The sequence below is a fragment of the Lepisma saccharinum genome, chromosome 8 (assembly GCF_977018435.1).
Source record: "Lepisma saccharinum chromosome 8, izLepSacc3.1, whole genome shotgun sequence".
Classification (NCBI taxonomy): domain Eukaryota; kingdom Metazoa; phylum Arthropoda; class Insecta; order Zygentoma; family Lepismatidae; genus Lepisma; species Lepisma saccharinum.
In genome coordinates, this window is record NC_139236.1 from 61,418,318 (window position 1) to 61,430,686 (window position 12,369).

The 12,369-nt window shown below is 39.0% G+C and overlaps 1 pseudogene; it reads left to right on the top strand.

Moving 5' to 3' along the window:
• Positions 1–12,369, top strand: part of LOC145991813 (uncharacterized) — an 82,941-nt pseudogene that overhangs the window by 13,153 nt on the left and 57,419 nt on the right.

A 12,369-nucleotide genomic window follows, 5' to 3' on the forward strand; every position in this document is an offset into this window, starting at 1 on the left:
TGTTTATGCTCAGCGTTTTCCAGACAGAGTGCGTTCTTTCGCTTCGTTTCAACGTGCAGTCAATCAATTTACTACTGAAGGAAGTGTTAAACCTAAACAAAGGACCCGTCGAAGAACAGTTACTGGAGAAGAAAATGAAATTAATGTGTTAGCTGCTGTAGCCCATGATCCTCATGTCAGCTCGCGAGAAGTAGCTTGAAATTCAGGATTGTCCCAGGATTGTCCATATCATGTGTCATTGCATCAAGAACTTCATGGCGATGATTTTCAAAATCGAGTGACGTTTAGTCAGTGGGCACGTGAACAAATACAAATAAACCCAAATTTCTTTCGTCTGGTATTGTTCTCTGATGAGTCATCTTTTACAAACCACGGAACGGTCAATCGGCATAATATGCATTACTGGAGTGTCGAAAATCCGCACTGGCTGCGCCAAGTTGAGCATCAGCGTCCATGGACTGTAAACGTGTGGTGTGGAATTATTGATGACAAACTCATCGGTCCCTACTTCATTGATGGAAATTTGAATGGTCAACAGTACCGCGACATTCTTCAAAATGAACTGCCAATATTACTTGAAGATCTTAACCTGGAACTGAGACAGAACATGTGGTTTCAGTAGGATGGATGTCCAGCGCACTATTCGAGAGCAGCACGTGAAGTACTCGACCGTGACTTCAATGGCCGATGGATCGGCAGAGCTGGTCCTGTAAATTAGCCTGCCAGATCACCAGATCTTACTTCACCAGATTTCTTTTTGTGGGGCTACGTAAAAGATAAAGTGTATCGAGAATTGCCAACTACTCGTGAAAATATGATAGAGCGAATCCAAAACGCTTGTGCCATAATTGAACCAATGGTACTTTTGAGTTGTGTACATTCATTCGAAGCGCGGATCAATAAATGTATTGAAGTTGAAGATCACCATTTTGAACACTTAATGTAATTGAGAAGTGAATGTAGTTTACTAGCCATCGAGATATCTAGAGCTAAGATTTGTCGAGTAATTTTGTATTTTCAAAATAAATTTATATGTTTTACAACAATTTCAAGTCCTAGAACAAAAATGTTTTATTTTTTGAATTTAAATGAATTGCGAAATGAAATACATTGGTTTTAAAGTGTAAACATTCAAGAAATGAAAATTTGTTGATTATAGCGCCATCTATCACGAATCGAAAAAATGTTTCAGACAAAACTCATGTATTTTTTCCGTAAAATCAGAATCTGTAATAAAAAATAGGGGTTTCTATTTGAAATTTCAAAGTTGCCCCCCGCCCCACCTACAAGAGGGGGAGGGTGTGTTCTTTTGTTCCCCCTCCAAACTATCAACTTTTTATTTGGAACATTTTTTTGTAGGATGATTTTTTTGAAGATATTCAATTGATTCAGGTTAAAAAATCACCCAGTATACGAGTCATTGGATGATTTTAAAGTAAAACCTGGCATAATTTATGTTATAGTACTAAGAAAATATGCCGGCTCCCATTGCAGAGTGGTTAGCACATCACGCTATGACGCCAGGGGTCCCAGTCTGGACATGGATGTGTGTGTGTGTGCCCATTCATCAATTTAATCATATCACTCAAATCTTTGCAAATTAGCCAAAAAGGGACACAAAAGTGAAGTAAAATAAAGCAAATCAATCAATCAACTAAGAAAATATGAATCTTTACAGAAACAATAATATAACTATTAGCTAAAAAATTATTAATTAAAAATTCCCTCCAAAATTATATCCAGTTGATCACAGGAGTAACAAAACATTAAGAAAATTAATCTATCATGTTTAGAAATGGGTATATAAAATTGATGTGAAATCCCATAGAAGGTATAGTTAACCAACTTTAGAAATGAGAGTTTAGACGTCACTTAAATACCAAATAATACTTACCAACAAAATAGAGATTGCAAGTTTGAATATAACATTTTGATGTTCAAAATATTACTATTTCTTGTCTCACAGTGACAACAAATTTGTGTTTGAGGTGGAAATTGCAATTGATCAAGTAGAAAATATTGCTTCTCCTTATCCATTGCATGTGTGCAACAAAGAGGGTATGAGCAAGGCATCTTAATGTATGAGTGTATACTTGGGGGTGAAAGTAATGAAAAAGGAACAAGGGAGCCAACGGTGTTTCATCTATGTGCTATTGAAATATTCAGACCACAGAGTAAATATCAAAAATGAAAAGTTATAATTTCATACCGGTAGATAGTGGAAGTGTTGAATTTTTGAAAACTCTGTTCTAAAAATTCGAAAAGAAAGAATGTCAGTCGTATACTCTTCTGAAGCAGATCGTATGTTAGCAACCATTAGACTTATTTAGAAAAGTGTACCCCGCCTCCCCTTACACAAAGGGGCACTAGCCTACAGCGTGATTTCCTGAAACTAAACTTTATCTTATCATTTCACACACATTTCATCTCATTAAAAAGGTTTCCAAGAGCACAGAACAAGTGAACTACTAGTAGCTGTAGCACAATGTAGTAGAATAGGTTTACATTGATTTGAAATCTCTTGGAAAACAAAAATAGTGTTTGTAAACAACATAAACTTTTTGTGTCTATATCTTTAAAAGAAAAAGGTTATTTTAAAAGCAGCATCTTGCATCGTTCAAATTATTTTAGGGATAAAATTTGGATCTACGGATTTAGGGGGTACTGTGCCCCTTCCTGCGCCACTGCTTCTATGTCCAGCAGCCTATCGAGGACCATTGCCTTCCAAGTGGTGTTTGATTTTGTTTTTTCGCCTATGTTGGCTGCTATTCCGGAGTGCGCTACTTTTCATTTCATAGTCGTCTTGGCGCAGATGATTTCGTTCGTGTGGGATCAGGTGCAGACGAAATGTGGTCATGGCTACTAAAATTTGATCTTTCTTTCTCCCTTTGATTTTCAATCTCCCTTCCTTCTCTCTCTTTAACTGTTATTCCCTCTTTCATTCTTTCATTATTCTCTATCCACCCATCCGGTTTTCTCTCTCTCTTATCTCTTTGTTTCTTTCTTCTTCCGTTCCTCAATTTCTTTGTCTTATCCTTTTCTTTCTTTTCTCAATTTTCCTTCCATTTTTTCTTCTTTCATATCTTTATTTACCTATTTCCGTCTATCTTTTCTCCCTTCCGCCATTTCTCAATTTTTTCTTTCCCTTTAGTTCTTTCTTTTCATCACTCTCTTGCCTCTTCCTTTCTCTATCGTTTAATTTCTTCCTCTGTTGAACTATCACTTTCTTTTTAATCTCGTTTCCTAGCATGGACGTCCGCAGGATTTTTTCCAGGGAAGGAAAAGCAAGGTATTTTTTTTTCGGGGAGGGGTCCGCAAAGGAGGCATACTTTTCCCATAATAGTTTTGCCACCCCCCCCCAAAAAAACACTATCAGTCTGTTATTATCATGTTCCTTCAATGCATTAATAATAAGTAACAAATGTCTGTGACTGAAATGAAATTATGTGTGAAATACAGGGTGAGGCAAAATTGCAACACCACCCTATTAATTTGAAAACGGCTTGACGGGGGACGATGAAACTTCGGATATAGGTAATGGGGGTGGAGCACACCAGATGGAGCTAGTATGCATCATGGCGGCCATCTTGGAATTACCTCCAGATTTTCAAAAACTGAAAGGGGTCATGTGGCACCTCATTTAAGATGTGTGATTTCTCATAAATATGAATATGTAGTTATTTTCCCCCTAACTTTATTTGGTGAGGATATTTTGACAGTTGAAGTTCATATTTTGTGTCCTACAAGATGTGCTCTATTTGTTGCCCGTTCTGTGCCACGCAAAGTGCAAGACGTTTCCGCCAGTCCTCATGGACATGCAATAACACTGCAGAGTCCACAGAGTCACACGCTTCCTGGACGCGGCTGGAGATGACCCGGAAACTCCTCATCCAACAACTTTCTGACACATAAAGCGTAGTGTTGGAAATAGGCTGGGAACAAGGACGTATTTAGGGGGGTCCAGGGGTCCTTACTCCCCGAAAGGTTTATCAAGTACTAAAATTAAATAATGAAAATATACTCGTTTAACATTTGTTGTATAATTTCCTCTAAACTTATTGGAAGACAAGGAGTATATTGGGATTATAGGGCTTTGAGAGACACGAAGAACGTATTTAGGAGGTCCGGACTCCCCCCCCCCACCCGAGACTTATTAAGTACGAAAATTAAATAATGAAAATATTACTCGTTTAGCATTTGTTGTATAATTTCCTCTGAGCTTATTGGAAGACAAGGATTATATTGGGATTATAGGGCTTTGAAGGACACGAAAGACGTATTTAGGGGGTCCGGAACCCCCCCCCCCACCAAAGACTTATTAAGTACGAAAATTAAATAATGTCAATATACTCGTTTAGCATTTATTTTTTAATTTCCCCTGAACTTATTGGAAGACAATGGATTATATTGGGATCATAGGGCTTTGAAGAACGGAAAGCACATATTTAGGGGGTCCTGACACTGACGCTTCGGGTACTGCGCTTCGGGATCTTGACCAAGAATGCAACGATTACCTCGTCGACAGCGGTCCTCGGCCGTCCACTACGTTCTCTGTCGTGGATCCCCGTCCCTCAAAACTTCTGCCAACACGTGCAACACTGTGCTATGTGAGATGTCGTCTCTGTCTGGATGCTGGGCGTTAAAATCCTCTGCGACGACCCTGGCACTGCGCTCCACACCTATCACAACAATTTCAATCCGTTCTTGGAGGGTTATAGAGTCTTGTTACATCATCTGGAGCCAATAAATAATAATCCGTTACATTACGCCAAATATGAACTTCAACTGTTAGAATATCCTCACCAAACAAAGTTAGGAGAAAAATAATTGCATATTCTTATTTCTGAGAATACGTTAATCTTAAATGATGTGCCACATGACCCCCTTCTCATTTCAAAATCTGCGGCTTTCAAGATGGCCGCCATGGTGCATGCATACTAGACCCTCAGGTGTGGCCCGACTCCCATTACCCATATCCGAAGTTTCATCGTCCTCCGTCAAGCCGTTTTCAAATTAAAAGGGTGGTGCTGGACTTTTGCCTCACCCTGTATATAATTTTTAGGTGGACAATAATTTTCCAGGCGTGGGAGCTGTGGACCCCCTTGCTCCCCTTCTGGACGTCCATGTCTTTGTTTGTGTGTGTTTTTATTCTAGCTTTGGTACAAACTAAAACCATTCTGAAAATTTCTCATAGGTATGGGCTATTTGCATGGGCGTCCGGAAGTGGGGGCAAGGGAGGCCGTGGCCACCCCTGAAAAATGAAAGTCAACCAAAAATTATGTATTTCAAACATATATTTTCATTTTAGCCACAATAATATGTGTTAATTATGGCATGATCATCATAAATTCAAATTTAAGCAATGTTTTTTTTTCAGGGAACAGCACTATTTTTGGAGAAAATGTGCCTAGTTTGCCCCTCCCCTGAAAAAATACCTTCCTTTCCCCTTCCTGGAAATAATCCTGCGGACGTCCATGGCATTTGGTGGGTAGTGAGTGACGCCGCTGTCTCGATGGAAGATCAAAATACCGATATTTTAGAGCACACATCGGAGGTCGAACCCGGGACGGCCCTCATCTCAAGACACAGGCGTACGTAAAAGGGGAACTAATGGAGCCACAGCGCCTCCCGAAATTTTGAGAAAATAAACATTTTCAAACGAGAGCAGTAAAGAACACGGAGAAACCGATTTAAAACATGAAAACTTCTCTTAAAATTACCTCCATTCTTGTCTTCGAACAACTTTTAAAGCGAATGTTAAAAATGATAATTACGAAATATTTTATAATGTGAAACGCCCCCCTCCTCCCGTAAAAAATATCGTACGAGTAGATAGTAAAAGTATCTTTGACCGCAACCCTGATTTTTTGACCCCACAACCGCCAAAACCTCAAAAACTCACTTTCTCTCCACGTTCCGCGCCTCATTTATTGCGCTGACGATGTTTCACGGCGCAGAAAAGCAGTGATGAGTAAATTCACTTTCTCATCCTTGAAGGATGAATGCACCTTATCGTAATTTTCCAAGTCCGGGACCAATGTTTATATATATCGTAACCTTTGTAAACCTCTCGCGAACGATGTGCCACACACACACACACACATATGCGCGCGCGTGCCTCTCATTATTTCCGTATTGTGACGCAAGCAAACAAACAAAATAATAATTGTTTTTTTTTAGGATTCCTGGCCCCTATAACCTCGCCAGGGTGCGTGGTGCCCCAACCAAAAAAAAAAAGGTTCTAACGGCTGCGGTTGTAGATAACCACATACCTCTGTAGAGTTTCACGTCTTTTTTTTTCTCAAAAATCCTATGGGACACCTCTGTTTATCAAAAATTCGAGATATTTGTAATTTAACGCAGGACTTAGAAAATTTTCGATTGATGAAAAAAATTGGTTCCATGACGACCTATGTTTATTTTGGTATGGGAGGACAGAGGACACCGAGACTCGACCGACGCACTAAACCCGACCTCTCTACGACTATTCGTTCAAAAGTTACGAGTGATCAAAGTTTTTGGGAGGGGGTGGGCTAACTTCTTACCCCTTGACCCCAGGACCACCAAAACTTGGTATACGTATTCTACACCTCCAAAATCGACAGGGGGCATCTAACGATGCCGTATGGGCGTGTTTTTCGATATATTTTTTCGATAACTCTTACCATTTTCGAGATATTTGCAATTTAAGATTTTTTTAACGCTGGACTTAGAAAATTTTCGGAATATTTTTTTTTGTTCCATGACGACCTATGTTTATTTTGGTATGGGAGGACAGAGGACACCGAGACTCGACCGACACACTAAACCCAACCTCTCTACGCGTACTCTACGTCACCAAAAAAGGTTAAAGGTTCCAAATAACAATAGTTAGAGTTTCCCCAATCTAGTAAAGTGGATTGGTTGAAATCTCCAAGGCGTATTTTGCATTTTTTTTTTCAAATATGAACACGTTAAAACTGAACTGTCTCGGATTTTTTAGTTTTGTATTCGCCCTGAGAAAATTCTATATAAAATAACATACCTGAAAATTATATTCACAGTAGATTGATTTTTTTGAGTTTTGTAATCACCTCAAGAAATTCTATATAAAATAACATACCTGAAAATTGTATTCACAGTAGATTGAATTCTTGAGTTTTTGTATTCGCACACAAGAAATTCTATATAAATAACATACCTGAAATTCTATTTACAGTAGATTGAATTTTTTAGTTTTGTAATCACTCCAAGAAATTCTATATAAAATAACATACCTGAAAATTGTATCGCTATATACTAGACTTTTTGATTTCTGTGATTTTGGAGAAAGCAATGGCATCCACCACCAGTGGCGCGTGTTCTATGATACGTATTTTTTTCAATGTAAGGTTTTAACCACTCGGAATGTTTGAATTTCATTATTCTTCTCACATTTATTACTTGAACTCCCTTCTCAATTAAGAATTGAAGATTTTTGTAATGGAGAACGTATCTCTCTTTCCTATCCAATGTTAACAGAAGCTTACGTTGATTTGAATCAGGCGAACATTTTAGTTCGGGTGCAGGAGGTAGATCTTTGAAGTAATCGTGTAGATGGTCGGGGAATTCGAGGTCCACCTCTATAAACAATCCAAATTCACAGTCGTTGAAATTATTAATGTTAATGGAAGTGGTATCCACCCATTCGAACCCGCCGTAAGGAAGTTTTTGTATCATAGCATGTTAGTATAAATTATTTGCATCCACATAAAATATGTATTTCGATTGTTCGTTAGGATCGTATTCTTCTGTCATGTGAACGTTATTTGCTTTTGCATGTCTCTGTACGCATTGCACCATTCCACCTCGTATCCCCCTCTCGATAAAATATAACATGTCCATGTCCGGTATCAATTCGAGTTTTATTTTTGTCTGTAATAACATGGCAGACCACGCTAAGCCCGAGAGACCGTAAAAATATGCAGGATCTAATTTGTAAATATTCGCCGACGTTTTCCTGAATGCTTAAAAAACATCCGCGAGTATTGTCACGTCCAGTTTTAAGTAGGCATCGTGATAATCGCCGAGTGTCCTACATCCTAATTTGTCCCACATCCGTTGCGCGTGTTCGTATTCATCGTCCGTGATTCCTTTCTCTCTGAGTCGACTGTAAAATTCTTTTTGAGGTGGAAGAGTGTCGTCGTTAAATTTAGAATTATCACTAACATATTCGTAAGGATAAATCCCTTTACGTCTAATCATTTCTATGTCTACGGTGGGAAAATTAGCTCTCGTTATTCTAAATTGTTCAGCCGAAAGTTTGCTGGCAAGAGCGTCCAAGCTCGCAGATAAAAATCTGTAAGAATCTAAAAATCTCATCTCCACAGTTTCGTTTGTTCCCGGAATCAATACTCGCTTGCTGACACTGATGTACCTTTCTTCATTCTCTGCTAGAATATTTATTTTTTGTCTATCATATCCAAGATTCCGAATTAAGAGATGGAAGTCGTAACCGCTGCCATTATGAAGGTATATGGGGACAAAGGTAGGTTTTTGGATCTTTAGATTACACGTGTTACAGATTCCACCGATGTAGTTTCCGGTTTCCGGTGAAGTGATTATGGTGAAATACTTTCCGATTCTCGTCGGTGAAACGTTGATCGCACACCGGACACGTTTCAATGTTATTGTGAGATTGAAGTTCATCGCTGGATAATGGAAGCATTGGTTTCGATTCGCGTAAGAGGCTGCCAATGGTCTCAACCTCTTCAACCATCTTTTCAAAAAAATGTTTGATTACGTCTGGTCCTCGGTAAACATACGGTTCATCTATCCTATCCTGTCGCACGACAACATATCCGAAACTCGAGGCTTCGTGCAACTGATACGGTGTTGTGGAAGAAAGTTCGGGATCTGGTTCGCAGTACGACAACGGTTTGAGAAAAGACTCAAAATCAGCAATGATGATTGCGGGATGTTCCACCAATGCCTTATGCATCCTAAATTCTTCGACCTCTTTTGATTTCGGCATCAACATGCGAGTCGGTCTGTTGTCACCGCAATAAATTTTATGTTCGGCAAGTTTCTCGATAGCAATCTGACGTCCGGTGTAATTTCGATAATCGACACGTTTTCGATCGTCGAACGTGGTTAGGCATCTCGGGCAAACTTCGATGTTGTTTGCATGCTTGGTAGTTTGACTTCTGACCAAACGTGATAGTGAACGAATTAGCGTGTTGTGATGAACTTCCTCGTTGGAAATAAGAAGAAGATTAATCACACGAGCATCGTCATCGTCGACATCGCTTATCCTGACGGGATGCACGACATGTTTATCCAACGTATAGGAATACACGTTGATGATTAAGCGTTTTCCTTCTGCATCTCGTGCTCGTGTTTCGAATTTTGATATATCAGAAATGGTCATCGGGTATTCGATGCCAACCATTGCATTTTCCAGTTCAGGTTCATGCTGCTTGTAATGATAAACCCGTTCTGGATGATTTGACCAATGAATCGGGTGAAGTTCCGCCAACACACACCAAAGAAAACACTTGTTATCGCTGTTCTGTATATTTAACACAGCCCTCTTGTGTTGAATGTTCGGTGGAAGAGGAACGTAGCTGGAAGCGCGAAGAGGCGAGAATTGGTTCACGTAAACGGTTAACGTGTGAGGACTTCCACACAGAGACCATCCCGACCCTTTAGCCTCGAAATCGTCGTGTTTCTTAACCAGTTCATTGGTAACTTTATAATAGAAGTTGTCTAAATTTTCGACGTCAGCAAAATAAAAAGTCTGGTTTTTTGTACGATGATAAAAAATACTCGTTGTGCCATCAACCTTCTCGTATTCAGAAAACAGAACAACGTATACTTTTATAGAGTTGTTTTCAAGTTTATCTTTTAAAATATTTGGTACAGATGTTTTCGTTTCATCCAAGAAACTAAGGATGTCACGGCCTGGTTCTGACAATTGAAAAATCCTGGAGTTGGTCGTTGAATGCAGATCTAATTGGTTTGCGTTCATTAGATAATTTAATTTGCTTGGAAGTGGAAGCTTCCGTTTCTGAATCATCGATTTTCCTTTTCAATGTTCCTTGTTCGGTCGATGGTTTGCAAATTTTGAGGTGTTTACTTAAATGTGCAATGCTGATCATCTTTCCGCATCGAGCACAAGACTTAGAAGGTAACGAACGATTAATTCTCGAACCTGTTTCGCTACATCTTGCCCTGTGTACCGATAAATTGTTCCTTGAGATTAGCTTCCCACAAGTAACACATTCAGTTTTATCATTTTTACGATTGAAACTGGTGGTGGATGCCATTGCTTTCTCCAAAATCACAGAAATCAAAAAGTCTAGTATATAGCGATACAATTTTCAGGTATGTTATTTTATATAGAATTTCTTGGAGTGATTACAAAACTAAAAAATTCAATCTACTGTAAATAGAATTTCAGGTATGTTATTTATATAGAATTTCTTGTGTGCGAATACAAAAACTCAAGAATTCAATCTACTGTGAATACAATTTTCAGGTATGTTATTTTATATAGAATTTCTTGAGGTGATTACAAAACTCAAAAAAATCAATCTACTGTGAATATAATTTTCAGGTATGTTATTTTATATAGAATTTTCTCAGGGCGAATACAAAACTAAAAAATCCGAGACAGTTCAGTTTTAACGTGTTCATATTTGAAAAAAAAATGCAAAATACCCCTTGGAGATTTCAACCAATCCACTTTACTAGATTGGGGAAACTCTAACTATTGTTATTTGGAACCTTTAACCTTTTTTGGTGACGTAGAGTACGCGTAGAGAGGTTGGGTTTAGTGTGTCGGTCGAGTCTCGGTGTCCTCTGTCCTCCCATACCAAAATAAACATAGGTCGTCATGGTACAAAAAAAAATATTCCGAAAATTTTCTAAGTCCAGCGTTAAAAAATCTTAAATTGCAAATATCTCGAAAATGGTAAGAGTTATCGAAAAAATATATCGAAAAACACGCCCATACGGCATCGTTAGATGCCCCCTGTCGATTTTGGAGGTGTAGAATACGTATACCAAGTTTTGGTGGTCCTGGGGTCAAGGGGTAAGAAGTTAGCCCACCCCCTCCCAAAAACTTTGATCACTCGTAACTTTTGAACGAATAGTCGTAGAGAGGTCGGGTTTAGTGCGTCGGTCGAGTCTCGGTGTCCTCTGTCCTCCCATACCAAAATAAACATAGGTCGTCATGGAACCAATTTTTTTCATCAATCGAAAATTTTCTAAGTCCTGCGTTAAATTACAAATATCTCGAATTTTTGATAAACAGAGGTGTCCCATAGGATTTTTGAGAAAAAAAAAAGACGTGAAACTCTACAGAGGTATGTGGTTATCTACAACCGCAGCCGTTAGAACCTTTTTTTTTTTGGTTGGGGCACCACGCACCCTGGCGAGGTTATAGGGGCCAGGAATCCTAAAAAAAAACAATTATTATTTTGTTTGTTTGCTTGCGTCACAATACGGAAATAATGAGAGGCACGCGCGCGCATGTGTGTGTGTGTGTGTGTGGCACATCGTTCGCGAGAGGTTTACAAAGGTCACGATATATATAAACATTGGTCCCGGACTTGGAAAATTACGATAAGGCGCATTCATCCTTCAAGGATGAGAAAGTGCATTTCACTCATCACTGCTTTTCTACGCTGTGAAACATCGTCAGCGCAATAAATGAGGCGCGGAACGTGGAGAGAAAGTGAGTTTTTGAGGTTTTGGCGGTTGTGGGGTCAAAAAATCAGGGTTGCGGTCAAAGATACATTTACTATCTACTCGTACGCTATAAGAAGTGCTCTCTTGCTCGAAATTTACTATCAGAATAGGCAATAAATAAACAATGGATAATGTCCAATTGGAATTGCATGATAGGAGCATTCTACAACCTTATCATGACTATTAATCTCCGTCTTCCGTGGTTTAAAGGTCATTATGCACCGCAAGTGAAGCCAAGGATTACGAGTCAGATTTTCTGTCCAGACACGAAACGTTATGTAAGTACTCTCCTTTTAGTTTATCTGCCCACCCCCTCCCTAATCGCCGCCACTGAGCACTTTTATTGTACTCTAGTAGTGAAACAATATCCCCTCTTCGATCGCATTAATGTTATTACCTTCTAATCTAGTGTCCGCTTTATTGTACAAGTCTTCATTAATCTACCCTAAATTTAATGTCGTAACGGTGAAAGCTTACATACAATTTCTCATATCTGTCCAAACATTTTATCGCCTTTCGCTCTGCCCAAAGTAAGGAATGTAATGGGATGGACGATTTCACTGCTAACTTTTCCGTCGGTGGCCCTACGTGAAAGGAATAAAACCAAGTATTATTGTATAAAACTCTAAAAAATATATCAGTATTGCATTTGTCGCA